Genomic DNA, 17,532 nt, shown 5'->3' with positions numbered 1-17,532 from the left:
CCCAAGTTAATTTTACTTAATACTAGAGAAGCACATGTTTTTTATTAGATTTTCTGAAGTTGTTTTAACTCTTAGAAAAATAACTCAATATTCATTAAAAAAACCCAGCAGCTTAAAATGATTACTACCATAGGAGCCAAAATACAGTATCAGCAAATATGACTGAAGTGCACAAGGTAATATGATTTATAAGCCTCTGTAATCAAAAAGATGGATCATTATTCTAGAAAAACTATTCAGCAAGTGTTTATTTATCAGAGCTTTTGGAGAGCATACTAGTGAAACCCTACAAAACTAATAATTTTCATTCCCAATAAAACAATTACCCTTAAACATACACATTTTCAGGAAAGCGTGTCCATTGCTTCAAAGTAACTATATCCCAAGTTATCTTTATACTCTACAATACACTGCAATTATATACTATTATTCCTGAATGTGCCTGGATCTTTCAAAACATGGCTCAAATGGAAAGTCCTTCAGCTCCAAAAAATTAATCCAAATGTAACTGTTAAGTTGCATGAGAACAAGGCCTTTGTTGCAAAAACTCATTTGAAATTTTGTGGGGTTTCGAGAAAAAATAGATGTTGAGGCTTGTAATCTTGGAAGCTTGTAAACTTCAATTTAGAAAACTACACTTGAGTAGGTAACTGCATACAGTGTCTGACAAGTTATGCTATACAGGAACATACACAGTTTTCACATGGAATCCTAAGCACTATCTATTTCTTAATCCCTATATTAAACCAAAATTTTTTTTCAATCAATATTTATGGGTAACTTCTAGGAAACATAGCCTACAAATGCACTGAGCATAAATTTTGCACTCACACAGCTGAGGAGCCATCACAAAAGGGAAGCTGTTATAGAATAAGACCATGAATTTCAAGGACAGTACTCAGAGCTTTTATTCTATTTAAATAAAAAGTCTATTTTCTTATAGATAATTTTTCATTTAATACTAATGTGAAAATAATACCATAAAAAATGCAACAAACCTTGTCAACAGCTCTTGCTGAATATTTCCAATATTTAAAAAAAAATAATGGAGTTAGGTTAGGGTTTTGGCTGAAAAAATGTGTCAGACAAAACTTTGGCACAAGAAAAGTCAACTCAGAAGCAATGTATTTTCAAACAAATTTCAAAAGGCTATATTATACATACATGGGTCATTTTTAGATTATGGAGATGTAAAAAAGCTGTTTTCAACATCTGCTTTCAGTTCTCAAATGGAAATTCTTTGAGCTTCAATTGAAAGTAAAGGCAAGACATAAGACATATATACACTACAGGCTACTACATTTAAAAATTTAGTTATCAGAAAAATCAGTAGACTTAAAGTTTCACCAAGATTCTCTCTTTTGTCTCCTCTGTTGAGTCTATGCAGCTCCTCAAGGGCAGAACTGCACTTTGCAAAAAACTCGTTTGATAATTTTCAGACAGGACACTGCGGACTTTAAAAGCTGAATTCCCCTCTCCCCTGCTTAGGAATCTGACACAAGGGCTAGGATGTATGTGACTAACTCCAAGGAAAGTGACCTCAGCTTTGCACTACTGCCCATGAGGCAGAGCTGCAGAGGTGCTGACACCACTGTGCTGTCATGCAAACCAACCCGCCCAGGGTTAAAAGCAAACCAAACTGCAGTGCAAGAAGAAACATCTGCCACAGCCACCGCATGCTTTAATCCCACTGCTGAGACCCTGAGATGGACCAACATCACCTGAACGCACCAGGAAGAGGCCAGTAGCTGCAGGGCCAGCCCCCAGGCATGCTCCAGATCTCTGCAAAAGGTGCTGTGTTGCAGCCCAGCAGAGGTGAGCAGGAGTGCCTGATTTAATGATCCATTTGTTCATTCTAAAGAGAACAGGCAAGCGTTTTGCCATCTTTACAGAGTTCATTCTGTAACCCCCACGCTATACCCCATGTGTGATATCACATTACTACTTTTAGCCCATTTGACATAGTTAAATGGGAGACATCACAGGGTTTAGAAGGAAAAACCAATAGATGAAATATATTTCACTCATGCAACACTATTTCTGTGCAGAAAGTATAGGAAACACTGATAAATTTTAGTGGCAATAAACATCAAACAACCAGCTGCTAATAGCTCCAACTTCCCTCTGCTGGTGCTGAGCCTAAAAGCATCTTCTTCCATTTTGTTTTCAGGGGCACCTTGCAATTACTTTCCTGGGTTATATTTCCTTTTTCATAGGAGACTGGGCTATGTACCTGCTTATCTTTTTCTGTTTCATTTTGTATGATCATGGATTTTCAAGAATTGCTGCTATGCAGGGAGAAATGTTTCTGGGACTGCCAGAGCCATTCTGGGACAGAGAATTCTGTCAGTCTATCTGACCATATAACTATATTTCTGTGATGTTTCAACAGGCTGCTAACAATGCTTCTAAATAGTTTAAAAGCAAAATGGATGGAAACATCTCAGAGAAAATGGCTGAGAGAAAAGGTCAGCAATTTCCTTCTTAGAACTCTCTGCAAAGACTGAGATGTTGCATTATATATTGATGACTGTTTTCTTCTACAAAATCCCCCAGAGTCCCAGAGGTAGCTAACACACCATGATATAACAGCTGATGCCACCATCCAATTCCATCTTTTATTCAGTCAGGCTCTTTAATTAGTGTAGATTGAAGGTCTGTAGCATTTAAAGACGTCTTTTTTTTTTTCTTTCCTTCATCTATATCACGTTCCCTTTTTAAAACAGTTACCTGACATTTTAGGAGAAAATCACCCCAGAAGATAGACAGCTCAGCAAATGTATCCAGCTGTGAAAAGAGACCACCAGAATATCAACGCACACTGAGACATTTTGTAGGAACACACATCTAAGGATGAGCTCATCTAAGAATAAGCTTGTAATTTGATTTTGTTTTGGCTTCTCTTTCACCTTTTGAAATGCACAAATTCATGCAAATCAAGTTCCTGTACTTTATTTAGTCCTTTATAGAAATAAATTTATATTGTATGTGTCAGGAAAAAAAATACCCTTTAGCTATTGTTATGTATTTGGTTATCATTGATGCATTGCAAGTTAATGGATTTAATGGGAATGGCAAATTGTTCTTGAAATAGACATCAAAATTATCACCAATCATAAAGTACTGCAGGAAAATGGGAAAATCCATGTCTTCTTTGCAAAACATTAAGGGACTCTGAGGGAAAGTGGCAGTTCTCTGCCTATCCAAACCACAGTCCCATGGATGCTGGTCTCACTGAGGCCAGAGGTAGTTTTAGGAGGTTTCTGTGCAATTAACAATTTACATCCAAAAGCATTTTAGTGGATTAGTGGGCAGTTAGCAAGGAATTCCAGTAATCTGTGAAGAGATGGGGCACCTTCATAAATTCTTCTTATAGTCATGGCACTATAGTCCAGACAAAAAAAAAGGCACAAAAAAGATGTTTTCTCTGCAATGCCTGAGTGTGGGAAAAAGTGTCAAATGTTTCAATGAGTCTGAAGAAACAGGAAGAACTGCCAGTAATGTTCCACGGTGCTCATTTTCCATCTCCAGATCCTGAACTTCTGGACATGTGTCAACACTTCCATCACACCAGATCTGTTTGACACATTAAGGGAAGAATTATTGACGCTTCAGACTATGATATGTAGGCAAAGCTAATACTAGGAAACCATGTCCAGGAAATATTAGCTTGCAAGCATTCTCATGCTCAAAGGAGAACTTTAAAAAGGGGAGCCAGGAACTGGTTTTAAAGCTATTTTGTTCAGTTAATTTTGTCTTCAAGTCTCTTCTGAAATAATCACCTGCTGATGCTGCCTTCCACTGGCATGCAGGTCTTTTGCAGTAGATTTCATGTCGTAGCTGCAAAGGAGCACTATCAGAACCAAGAGGAGTGTCTTCACAAATTCGGTCCCTATGTAGGAATAAGATCATTAACCACCAAGTAATGAGGAGCAACTATACACAGATTGATGTAAACAAGTGCATACTTGATTGAGAAGCTGCCTAATACTGTCACAGTTAGTGCAGTCAGGAAGATTTCTAGGAACAAAATGGGATTAGTGAAAGGTGTGACAAAGCCTAAGTACCAGGAAAGCTCCCAAACAAGCTATCCCCCAAGGTGTTATGAAGAACAGCATATAGGATTGGAAGAGATGTTGAAAACTGGAAAGGTTAAAGATTGCAGCACAATTTGTGCAGAAAGAAGGCTGTTGTCTGAACTGTCTAAATGACAATGCTTTTGAAGAGAGACATCTCAAGAGGAACTGGGCTTTCCTACAAGCTTGGTCCTTGTTGCAGGTCTGAGATTTGTGGCACAGAGCATCACTCTGCAATACGCCTGCAAAACCTGCCAAACCAGAAAGGCCAAAATAGACATAGCACTAAGACACCCTGAAGGCAGGATATGGAGGGCCACTGCTCCCCAACACCCCAACATGAGGCAACGGCCCCTCAGGTGTCCCTGCTCTCTGAACACGGCTGGCAAACACTGCTTCCTTTAGGTATTAGGGCTTTTACTCAGACATCTGTTTCAGAGACTCTTGTGATTCGTCCAAGTCTTGCCGTCTTTGCTGCTCCTTCAAGCACATTCCAATCCATTGAAGACAAATGCCTTAAAATCAGAAAGGTTTTTGTCATGGTACTTACTGTTTGAAAGTTAATTTTATTCCTCTTCATAACCCCTAACAAATTCTTTCTAATATTTCTTCTTGAACTTAGTTTCCTCTAACCCACCACTCTCTTTCCTTCAACTCTCAAAGTATTCCTCTTCAGAATCTTCTTATTTAGGGATTTTTAAAATATATCCCCTGAAATTTTCTAGTACAAAGCTCAATCAGACTACAATAACAATCAGAAATTTGTTATAGTGTGTATCTGAGAGCAAGTTTCCCTTCTCAGCCCAGCAGCTGCTTTGCAGAATGACATTTCTTAAACTTGAAAACAGTGGGAGCACAACAAAGATTGCCAAACATGCTGAAAAATATTTTGAGTATTATCTGTGTAGACATGGTGGTATAAATGTTGGCACCTGGTTGTGCAGACTGATAATACTGTATGGATAGTAATTCCTCTTCCCATTTTATTATCTCTACTATCCAAACTGAGACACCCCTCTGAAAAGAACAAAACATTTTATCCCGGAGTACAAACCCAACACCTCTTATCCATGAAAAATTCCAGGATTTTGGATAAGTATCAGCCCTGTCAGGTCTTTGCCCCTAACCCACCTCTGGCCCCAAAAAATTCTTGCAGGCTATTTTCCCTCCTTTTTAGGAGGTATATAAAACACAGACTCAGGTGTACCACTCTAGAGACATAACAGGAGGACAAGAAGAAAAATGCAAGGGACACCTGGCCCCACTTATGTAAAGTACCCAGAGACAAGGATGCTTCCATAAACATCATTTCTCTGTTCATTTTACCATGACACCATTACAGTTCAGATGAAATAAGATGTGATGACATGTCAGAAGCGGGCCAGCAAGAGAGTAGACATTAAATAAGCTGCAATATTGCTAAAGCCACATTAGGACACTGCTCAGCTCCCATCTTCAGACAGACACAGCCACAGAAGGGAACATAAGCGGCTGCAAGACACAGCAGTGAGAGTTTGGAAAGCCCTTGCTGGGGCAAATCAGCCCAGGGCAGGGACTCCCTCTGCCCACAGGCAGGAGCTGCATCAAACCTCTCCTGAGCTCTGCCCTAAAGATCTTGACAGCCACATTCAACTCTGACAGCACAGAGGAGGATTAATATTTTACCATCTCATGTGGAGACAAAATCTAGTCTGGCTTATAAATACATTATTGAAAAAACATGTTCTTTATGCTAGAAGAAAAAGAGCCAATGTTTGCTGAATCAACTTGAAAGGCCTGTCCTAAAATGACCTAAGCCGTGAGACCCAAAATATTGCTCCAGCTGCCTACTGGCACTGCAAACATGGTTGCTGGCATGGCTTCAAACCAGCCCAGAGACTCAGGAGAAAGCCCAGCATTTTTTGGACCCAATGATTCTAAGGGTCTTTTCTACGGTTCTATAAATGGTTCTATATTTCTGTGATTTGGGAAAAGCATAGAGTGAGTTGCTTTCACCATTGCTACTCATTCATAGGAGGAGGGAACACTGCCACGTTTTGGTTTGTTTTGTGTAGTGTGACCACCTCTACCATCCATTGAGAGCTAGCATAACTTAAAAAGCAACTGTCAACAGAAGCAAATAAATAAAATCAGACAGAGGAGAGGCTGTAATGTAAGGGGAAAAACTCATCTCAAATGTCTCAAATACCCTCAAAATAATAGTTAAATGTGTGATGGCTACTAACACCAATAGCATAATATATAATCTTTTCTTAAAAGAATATGGAAGCAAGATCCACTAAGGAAAAGCAATGTACCACTTTGGCAAATTCCTTTCTCCTAGAGAATGGATGGACAAGCTCTCTCACATAGCCTTTACCCAACAGTGTCCTTGCAGTTCTTACCAGCATATGGTGAGAAATGGCAGGGATATATGCAATGGGAGAAGCTTGCAAAGACAGTACAGACACAAGGCAGAGTACTATTTTAATTTTTAGTTCTATCTGTATTGCAGGACTTGCAACTGAAAACATGAAAGAAAAGTACAGCTCACATGTTGGTAGCACCCTTGAGGGAAACAGCAGAACAAATTACAAGTACTGGTCAGCCAAGCTTATAGGTTCCCCAGAAACAGCAAATGATGGTGCAACCAGGAAATGCCTGACCTAGCTGAACAGCCAGATATGGCTTTACTGTATATCATAGACCCTGAAAAGTAAAATATACACAGAGTCATAGAATTATTCAAAATGAAAAATATCTTGTTATGTAATTTAGTCAAAGCAGAGACAATATTTTGCCTGGCAACACCAAATGACCGTATTCACTATGAGAAATATTTAAGTGTCATGTCCAATATAGCAGTTATATGTTATAATTAATCATACCTACTAAGATGAACAGAAAAGTGACAAGATCATATTTAGATGAGTTACCTACTTTGTGAATGAAGACTAGAAAATTACCTGTCTTGTGAAAACCAAGTTCTGGTTCTCCAAATCGGTGTCCCCACCATCATTTTTCTACATCCATCACAGGCAGAATCACTCTTTGCATGAACAGGAGGAAGCTTCCCATTGAGACATCACATTTCAGTCGAAGGCCAAGGCATCTCTTTTCCAAAACTATCCTTGACTTCCACCTTGGTGCGTTGGTTGCCCATACAAGAATGCAAGTAGCATTCAGGCTACTCTCATTTGTACCTGGGTCCTGGTCTTCTGTAGAAATATATCAGAAGGAATAAACAAAAGCAGAACACTTTTTTCTTCTATCATCATGTATTCTATACTCCTTGCCCAGGAATCTCCTTCATAAAAGGATCTTTACAAGTTTATTTATAGTCATTTGTAATCAAAGAATCTTATTTTCATGTTTATGAGAAATCATGAATAAACAGCTTGAGAGTTATCCAATACAGACATCCTGTAAACTGGACAAATTTCTCAGTAACCTCGTTTTGCTTTGATGTCAATATACTTGAGACTTGTATCATACTTGGCAAATTATGTTGCTCTTTAAAAAAATTAATGATAAGTAACCACACCAAGAAAATCCACAACATAACTGTGACTAAAGTCTCTAAAAACCTTATATCATAAAAATATGTTTTTAATAAACACATGTTTTCATAAGTCTTCATTAATCCTCAATGTTGACATTCCTAGAATAGAGGAGACCAATCAAAAAATAAAGCCTTACAAAGTACTTATTATGGTTAGCATTAGCTGGGAAAGATGTTCCAGTGGGACAGAGGCTATATCATTATGAGAACTGAATCATTCAACTGATTTCAACTAGGACAGAAATTATCTTCGGCTGCATGGCACAATGTCCTTTGATGAACATTCAAACCAATGGAGAGTGGGATAACATTTAAGAAAAAAGCCCTTGCCAACAATATCAATGGTCTCCAGTGTCCCAGGCCACAGAGATAAGATCAAAACAGCTATCAGTCTTCTCCAAAACAACCTACAAATAAAAACATATTAACTTTCCTTCAGTCTTTAATTCTCTTCATCTAGTCCCAATACTCATGACAGATCTAAGGAAAAGGAGCAATGAACACAGGTTTTATTTTGTTTTTGTTTTTTTTTGTTCTATTTTGTTGTGTGTTGTTTTGTTTTGCTGTCCCATCCTGTAAGAGAAAGGAATTGGAACTGGGATCAGTTAATCTCAGGAGAATTCTGTCAAAAAACTGAGCCAACCACCACCCTTTCTATCTTTTCTATATCATTAGTATCATTTTTATTCAAAAGTATCTTAGCTGTAGTTGTACATTTCTTCAAATTGGATGTAGCCATCACTTAGAACATAGTAAAATAAACAGTAGCTACTCTAGAGAAATTATCTTCTGAAAGGTACACAGGCTAATGCACATGTTCTTAGTTTAATGTACCTGCATGGAAAGCAAGAAGAGAAGGTTTACATGGGAATTTGGTTAAAATTTCTACAGAAGTACTGCATCTGAAGCAACACATACAAAGATGAAAAAAGCTGGTTAACTTAAACTGGGAACTTTTTGGTGCAAGGAAAAATTGTTTGGTTTGAAATGGAGTCATTCCTGCTGTAAAGGAACAGCCTCCGGGAGATACAATGGGACCTAACAAGGAGAAGAGCTACTTTAAAGTGCAGTTAAGGTCCCAGGAAATGCATACACAGCCTTACCCAAGCACGAAGTGCCTCTGTTTCTCCAAAATGAAGATAGGTATTGATGACACAAGAGATCTCAGTGGAAATGGCACAGAAGTACCTATGGAGAGATCCATCATTACAGCTGCTGTTACTGCTGCAGCTGCTGTGATAAAAATAGGGAATGAGGAACAGATTTATGTACATTTCTGTTGCAGAAATCTTAACACCCCCTTTTTGTTAACTTAAGCTCCAGAAATGTGCCTGCATGGTGATCTCAGCTCACCCATAAATTGGAGGTGGGTGGAGGGTTATGAAAGCAATGACAGAGTTACATAGTGGCAGCACTACAGTCCAGTGCAGATATTGGCACAGAGCAGCTGCAGCCACATCCACGCTGCCCAGGCTGGCTGGGCTCTGCTGGGAAGGTCTCACAATGTTCACAGGAAAGAATGGACAGCCCAGTGTGTGACACGAGACAGGGCCTCTTCTGCAAGCACAAAAATTCAGCCCAGGTGGAAATTATCTTTTTTTCTTTTTTTTTTTTTTTTTTTTTTTTTTCAGAGAGAGAGAGAGAGACTATTTAAAGAGAGTGTGGTTTCTAACTGGTGATAATAGCTCCCTGCTGATAAAAGCTATCTCTGGCATACTGAGCAGATGGCAAAAAGCAACAACAATCTGTTTCTCCTCATTTTATCCTTCTGTGTCCACCATAGCTTAGAAAAGCTGGAGCTTCTTTTACAGGTGAAATTTAAATACATTTTTCTTCTTTGTCCTTTTTCCCCCTTCCTCTTCCAAACACACTGCACAATGAATTCTCTCCCTCTAGTAAACCATACATTATTTCCAACCACATAGAAATGAAATTATGAGCTGAAGAAAGAACACAAAAAAGAAACAAAGCTTTCATAAAAGAAGGAAAGGGGCTGGAAGAGGGAATTGTATGTACATTGAGTGTGCCTGCTGTTTCTCAGCTGGGAAGTAGAGGAAGAACACAATGTACAATTTATTCCACAAATTGAATTATCTTCCTTCTTCTCACACCAGTTTTTCATAGACACAGCAGTGACTGTGTAAATACATTGCAATCCGCCAGTTCACTGAGATTTATTCACCCCAGATTGTTGCAAGAAGTCCAGTGCATGGTCAGCCATGCCAGAATCTATCTAGCAATGATTCCTGAACTACATCTGATTTGTTTGCAACAAATCTCCCACACATGCGCAACATACCCTGTCAAGAAAATAAAATTAATGAAACTAAGTATAAGAAATAATTAAAAGTGAAAATATCACCTTGTTTAGCTGTTGGAAAAATACTGACATGAGGACAAAACTCTGTAAAAGTCCTTGGACTTCCTTAAGGCTAGGAATTCCTTCAAACTAAAAAATCACAGTGAATAAAAAGCCAAGCCTGTACAGAAAAAAAAGAAGTGATGTAAATACAGTGCTGTTCCTCCCTTTCTAGGGAATGGCCTCACCTCTATCAGGAGAAAGAATCCTGTTCACTTACAGGTGCTCTGAATCATTTGCAGAGAGAAGGAGGGAGCTTTTCTGGCCTGCTTTCTAATACCTTACAATTTCTACCTGCTGAAAAGGTATTGAAGAGTGTTTCTAAATATTTGAAATATGTCATGATAGTTATCTGAAAACAGTTGTGGTTTTATGCAACTCTAGTCTTTATAAATCAGTTCAGAGCACAGCCTCTCTTAAAGGCTCAGCAACTTTCTCATCTGCCACAGATTTTGCCAGAGAAATATCCTATATCCCAGGCTTTGCAAGTTAGTACACTGGAAAATAGGAAAATATTCAGAAAGAGCACAAGGAAGGAAATTGTTTGAAAGCTGTTTTGTGTCTCAAAAAACTTATCTAGGTGCTTGCTCTCAGCAGAATTTGGGTTTGACAACCCAGTTATGAGGCAAGAGCTTGACTTTGGGAGTAGAGACAGGAAGGATGGGGCGAGAAGGAGGATATGGGAAAACCCTGGGGAGAAGGAGTCAGAAAAGCCTTCATTGTCCCGTTGGCAGAGCTATGTGTGCTCACCTGCCCTTCTCTCTGGCTTGCACAAATCAGGACGCATGGCAATGGCTCAGTGATGCAGGCAGCGCTGCTGCCTCTAACAGCCTGCTTCTCCCAGCCCTGGAGCCAGTTGCCATGTGGTTGCACGCAATACCCAGAGACAGGACTAAAAACTGGGAAGAACTTCAACGGTGTAACTAAATTTTTGCTACAGCCTTAGGTATGAAAAGCTTTTCTCACAGTGGAGTAATAGCAACACTCTAGTTCCAAGCTGTAAAAGTGTTTCAGTGAACTGTGGCCTGCTGTCCAATACCAAACTGCCAATACTGCAGTGTAACTATACCAGCTAATAGTGATGTACAAAATGAAACTCATCTACTAAAATTTAGACACCTAAAGCACTATTCATGCTTGACTATTTTCACTTGTTTTCTTCTACTGATGATAAACAGAGCTCAAATTGACCTGCTGAGGTGTGGGCCTGTGCATGTATCCAGATCACCAGACAAGTGTTGCCCAGTTGATGCTGATGCTACAGCAGTCAACATAAACCTAATTTGTCTGATCTGATGTTATGTGCTAAACAATCCTTATGAAAAACCATACAAGTAGTGATTAAGCACAGCTAGTACTTTTCGCAGAGGTACTATCATTTTGAAATAAGGACAGTACTGATCTGACATCACTGAAGGCAGTGCAGTGAATTATGAAGGGATGGGAGTGCTATCCTTTCAAAGACACAATTCTCAGAGAAGGTGATTATTATCTTAGAAATTATATATGTTAAAGCTTTTCCACAGCAGGTACTTTTTGCTCAAAACAGAGCAAGGAAGTTTTAATGGCTCACATTGTATTAACCATCAAAAAAAATAGGAAAAAAAAATACACAGCTCCAGATAGAAAATAAAAGCCAGTGATGGCACATATGTTTTCTTTCCAATTTCAGATAGTTTAGTCATTTCTGGATTTTTAATGCATTTATCTGCTCTCTGGTTTTAAAATCTTGTGGGGAGCATGAGGGATAAGGAGACCAACTTGTAGTACAAAAATCTACCTATCTACATTATTAGAGGTTGACAGGGGAATGGAAAGGAAGTAGTCATATTTGGCAAATTTAAATACATTTTTAAAATTAGGTTATGTAGTTTCTACTCAAGACTTGGTTTTTATAGAATTGCAAAACTCTTCTATTATGTAGAGACTCTGCCTCAGTGGATCAGGTGAAAATGTACCTGCTGCTTGCTTCTTAAATTCAAAGAAAATTCCTTAAGAAAAATCCTGCTAATGTGGATTTTGAAAGGTAATTTGAGAGACATTGACATTTCTCATCTTCCTGCTTGATGCACTCAGAAGAGCCAGGTTTGCGGAGAAAGACATTCATCACTTTCTGCACTCTCACTCTGGGAGAAGAAGCAAAATATCAACAAGAATATTTGAAAAACGTGACTGTCCCAAGTGAGTCATAGTGGGTGGAAAAGTGTGGCTTGAGAAGGAAAAAGAGCCACAAACTCACATTATCTATATGGATAAACATAGGTTGACATGGTGAAAAGCATGTGCACATTGTGGAAAAAAACCCATTATCATGTCCCATTCTTTGCAGCTCATGAATCCAAAACCAAAAATAATGTATAGGTTAGTCAGAAAGAAAACAAAATCCTACACACAGAAAGGAAAGGGATCAAAAAAAGTTAAAAATATTTTTTCAGAACTTCATAGTTCAGTGCACTCTCCATTTTTCAAGAACAAACCATGAACTGAAGACATACAAGTTTCAGTTGTGTTATTTATTAATCCAAATGTTCCTGAGCATGCTCTTTTTTAAATTTCATAAATCTTCCATTAAATGTTTTGTACCCCAGAATGAATGATCCTTTTGAATGATTTATCTTTGTCATTGCTGCAAACCTGACCTATTCAGCTTATCTACTTTGACGCTTCCTTAGGACTAATCAGCTGTCTCACTTCAGTGTCTCAACCCTTTGTTTTGTCTTCCTTTCAGGATTTTCTAAATGACTAGAAAAAGCACAAAACCCAGGAAGACAGATAAGACTTTAGAAGGCTATAAAAACAGTGAAAGTCATTAAACCTGTTAATCAACACACTACATGCACATGGGGGAAATTATTTTTGATAACATTGTGGTAGTTTTTCCAGAAAATGAAAGAACTAAAAGTGAAAGATACATGTTCATATTAATAAATAGAGTCTTTGTAATTAGAATCTGCTGCTATAGCATTTACCCATGCCCTGTAAGACTGCCCGCTGTCCACCACATGTAATGCAACTACACCTATCACAGCGTTAACCCCATTATTTGGATGTAGATAAAAGCATAGACAGGGCCTATTTAGGTCATTGGACAACTCATTTATTCAAAAGTGAAGAACACATTTGAATCACAGACAAGTTTATGAGTCATGTCTAAAAGCCTGCTTTTATGGACCACGATCATCAACTTGTACATGGAGCGCTCCCTAGAAAATTCACAGTTTAACAGCCACATTGATAAGCATACTTCCTGCTGGATGAGACAAAACAGACTTTTCATCTAAATCATTATATGGTTTTCCAGAAGCCTTTCACAATCTCCATGGCTTAGAAAAATTAAGCACTGTATGATTTTTGTGAAGAAGTGCTCAGTGTACAAGCTAGCTGTCTCAGCCTACAAAAAGGAATTAATGCTCCTAACTTACAGGATTTTCCTGAGATTATTTTTTTTCCACAAAGCGGGATCAAAGTTCTTGTCACAGCAAAGTATTTCAAAGGAAAGCTATTTCCATATAAAATCTCAGCTTTGCTGGCAAGGAGAACACTGGTTCCCAATACAGTTTTCAATTATTTCACTCTAGCTGAGACCCAAAACAGGGTCTCACCTACCAGCACTACCACTGAACAGACTGTAAGAGTTGTTGTCCACCCCAAGGTCTCATACAACAAGTAGAAAACAAGAATATTGCATGAATTTTTCACTTTTATTTAAGTATATATAGATATACGTTTCTTGAATCCTCTTTTTTTTTTTTTATTTTGATGACTTGGTTACCAAAATAACTATTAATCATCTATAGACTGCAATATTTTATTTTACAGCTAAAATCACTACTGCTCAGCTTATGGGAACATGAATGAAAATGGGCAAGAGTGTTTCATTCAGGTGCTCTCTAATATTTTAAACACAAATATAAGGGAGAATTGAAAACTTAAATATGATCATCATGATGCACATAGTAGATGGTGTGTAATTAAAAAGTGGGGCTTGACAACTGACTCCAGGCAGCTACTGAATACACAATGTTGCATATTTTATGAAGATGGTGAGTCTGCCCCAAAACTAGAGGCATAGTCTTCAGAATTGCCTCAAAGTTATGAAAGCAAAGATCTCTTTAAACAGAAAGAAAAATTAAGTAAATTTTAATTTAACATATTTCTACACCTACAGAAAAGGGAAACCACCTGAATATTACTGGTATGTGATTGTCTTTCACATTCACTTTCCCTCTCAATTCATATTCCTTTCTTTATAATCCTTATATAAAAAACCATGAAATCTAGAGCTGACAGCTTAGCTTATTTGCCTATTTTTTTTTCCTCAAAGCAGTCAATTCTTTTCCTTTCCATCCTGACCTCAGAGTGATAGTGCCAGTGTGTGGGTGTTCAAGCAGAAATATTATCACTTGTTCAGGCCTTTAAAATATCATTTCTGGTGTATAAACAAAACAAACAAAGAAACAAAATAAAGGGTAATTGTTTTTCTTGCCTCCGTGTGCTGCAGCAGTATCTTCTTTGACAGAGCCTGTACTGAGTGGCTGTTTCTCAAGCCTGGATGGGTAGGTTTCTGTTCATAATTTTATCCTTCTGTGAGTTGGATTAAATTACTGACAATTAACAGTCAGAAGGATTTTTGACCACTATAAGAGTAGAACAGACAAGGTCAAAAAGGTTTCTTTTTTTCTCTTCCTTTTTATTACCTTTGTCATACTTTGTTAAGTATGCAAACATGTTCTGGAATAATAACTGTCTAGCATTAAATTGCAAATTTTGCTACAAGTGTTGACTACTCTACTAATAGGTTGTAACTCATGAAACTACTTATTTTCCTGCTAAAAGGAAATATTACAGAAACAGTCAAAAAAACCCTAAACCCTGCTAAAATCAACCCAAATTTTAAATGTCTACCAAATTGCACAAAGGTATAGTCTCCAAACCATACAATGACTTGCACTCCTGCAGCATGGCTGCTGCTTATTTCCTGCCAATAGTCCCAACAACTGCAATGAAACTATTCATAATCTCAGAACAGAAAAGGTAGGCAAGTGCTCTGCTGGACTTAGATTAAAGTATTCCTCACATCAGAAAACAGGGATGCAAGCTCAGGCCAACTGCATTACATGCTTGAAGGCCTAAAGAGTCCTCAAAGCACTGAAAAGAAATGTCAAGTCAACTAGGGTCAGCTCAGGGCATGAAGACCAAGCCAAGCATAATTTCATTTCTTTTGCTTTGGCTTTCTCTGGAGCAAATTCAACCAAAACCCACTCAGGATATTTGATGCAGTAGATAAAGGGCAACATTAAGAATTATTCTAACATTGCATTCAAGGTAGTTGGAGAATACATTTATACCTGTTCTGTGGTATAAATTAACTACCTTCAAGCTCTCTTCAGAGAAGAGAAGGTCAAAAAGACCTCATGAGAGATGAAAGGTCTCTGATCACCATTCCTCCATCCATTTAGGAAAGGCAAAATCCTTTGTGCACCAGGGCAGTTTAATCAAGATCACTGACAACTTAAAATTTGAGCAAAGATTAAAAAAAACCTACAATCCAAATTCAGAATTCAGGTGTTTTTTCTGGGGACCAGCTGCAAATAAAAGGATTTTAGAGTGGCCTGAAACACAGTTGTATGCATCTGTGTGCTGCCAAGAGAAACAGAGGAAAGCAAAGAAGGCCTGAAAGAGTTGAAATAAATCCAAGAGCAGAAGCAGACAGTCCCCATGAGAAGAAGCCTGGCTGAATGCAGAGAGCTGTGTTTTGCAGAGAGAAACATCCCTGTGCATCTGCATTACCTGAAGCCATGAGGATTTGCTCAGTGGCAGCACACAGTGCCAAGGAGAAACTCTTCAGGCACACCCATGACTCAGGCTGGCAAAGGTGAATGGGCTCTTGTCATAAGGGAGCTTTCTAGGGCAGCTTATTAGCATCTATTGTGCAAGTTCTGTTTAAACTCTTGTCTCTAAAAACGTGGTTTCTTCCCTGCAGGACACAGGTGGCCCAACATATTCCCATTCTCAGGTGTGGCATTTCAGCCTTAAGAAACTGCCTCATCTGCAGCAGCAACCAGAGCGCTGGTGTCAGAAGAGAGCTTCACTATTCACTGCAGCTGTTGGTAACACCCTGACAGCAATTCATCCAGTCCAAAGGAGCACAGTCCCACATTCCTACAGGCAGATGACAAAATATCCCCTATTCCCATCCAGAACTGGTGATCTTACAAGTCTGCTGAGTGAAAATAAACCAAATTTTCCTATAACCATTGCTTCCATTTTGATAGTTGGGATTAAAAGTGAGCACATTTGAAGCCCTTGGGAGGAGCAGGAGGTCATGTAACACTATTATCCAAGGGATGGCTTCAGTTTTTACAGGCTGTGACTCTTTAAAGAGGTTACATCATGTCAAGCTACTGCTGAGGAAAGCAAGGAGAGAGAAGCAATGCCAAAAGCCACAGATGACATACAGCTACCTAGCTGGCCAAACTGAGAGGAAGCCTCATGAAAATTGTTATCACATAATGTCACTTGGATTAATTTGTGACAGTTTCCTAAAGAAAAGAGAATAGAAAAAAAAAGTAGAGCTAACAAGAACTAAAATGTTCAGCATTTATAGGCAGTGGGCACCCTGTGGTTACTCTGAGCATGAGCTGGGTAGGTCTCAAGAGCAGTCACAAACAGATTAACATTACACAGACTCTCTGTCAAAAGTATCAGCTGAAAATGATTTTCAGGTTAACAGGCATTTATCAAAATAAAACAGGTATATCAAGACAGCCATGAAAAATTGCTAGGTACTTAATGTCTTTCATGGTGATTATTTCAGTGAATTATTTCACAAATTGATCCTCTGTTCCACCGGTTTATCCAAATATCAGTCTTTGAATAGCTCAGAGGAGGAGTTTTCTACTGAGGGGACCTGTGAGTTGTTTCCTCAAAGGAACTGGCAAAAGGAACTGTTATGTCAAACACAACTGGCTGCGTTTGACATAACAATCCATGAATGTCAGTCACAAAAGGCAAAATTTTTAACAGACATGGAACATCAAGAAGTCTTTTTTGCCTACAGATAAACTTTGTTTACTTACTAGAAAATAAAAATATGTTCAAAAGGATGTTCCTTCTTTTGTTTTCATAAGGACCAAAACAACAAAGCCACGTACTGAGGTATGGCAGAGCTGGGATACTCCTCTTTCCGGGCAGTTACAGAGCACCAACCTCTTCCCAGCCACCTCACCGCTGACAGCCTATTCACCAGCACAGCCTCTTCACCAGACCTTTCTACTCAAGTGCGCAAAACAACTGCAGTGTGATACATTTGCTAAAAGTTTCTTTTTTCCCCTTTGCTCCTGGACATCTTTTGTCTGCAGAATTTCCACACTCACAGGCTCAAAGACCCTGTTCCCTGCTAGCAACATAGAGGATGTACCTCGTGCTGCTCTTCCCCCACAGGAGAAAGCTCAAGGGGTCTCAAAATCTTTAAGGAAGCCTCTGAGAGGATATATAGGTGCAGGATGGGAGTCCCAGATCCTGCCCAGGATGACAGATCACTCACTCCCACATTA

The sequence above is a fragment of the Molothrus ater genome, chromosome Z (genome assembly GCF_012460135.2).
Source record: "Molothrus ater isolate BHLD 08-10-18 breed brown headed cowbird chromosome Z, BPBGC_Mater_1.1, whole genome shotgun sequence".
In the NCBI taxonomy this organism is placed as follows: Eukaryota; Metazoa; Chordata; class Aves; order Passeriformes; family Icteridae; genus Molothrus; species Molothrus ater.
Note: the sequence above shows the minus strand (reverse complement) of the source record.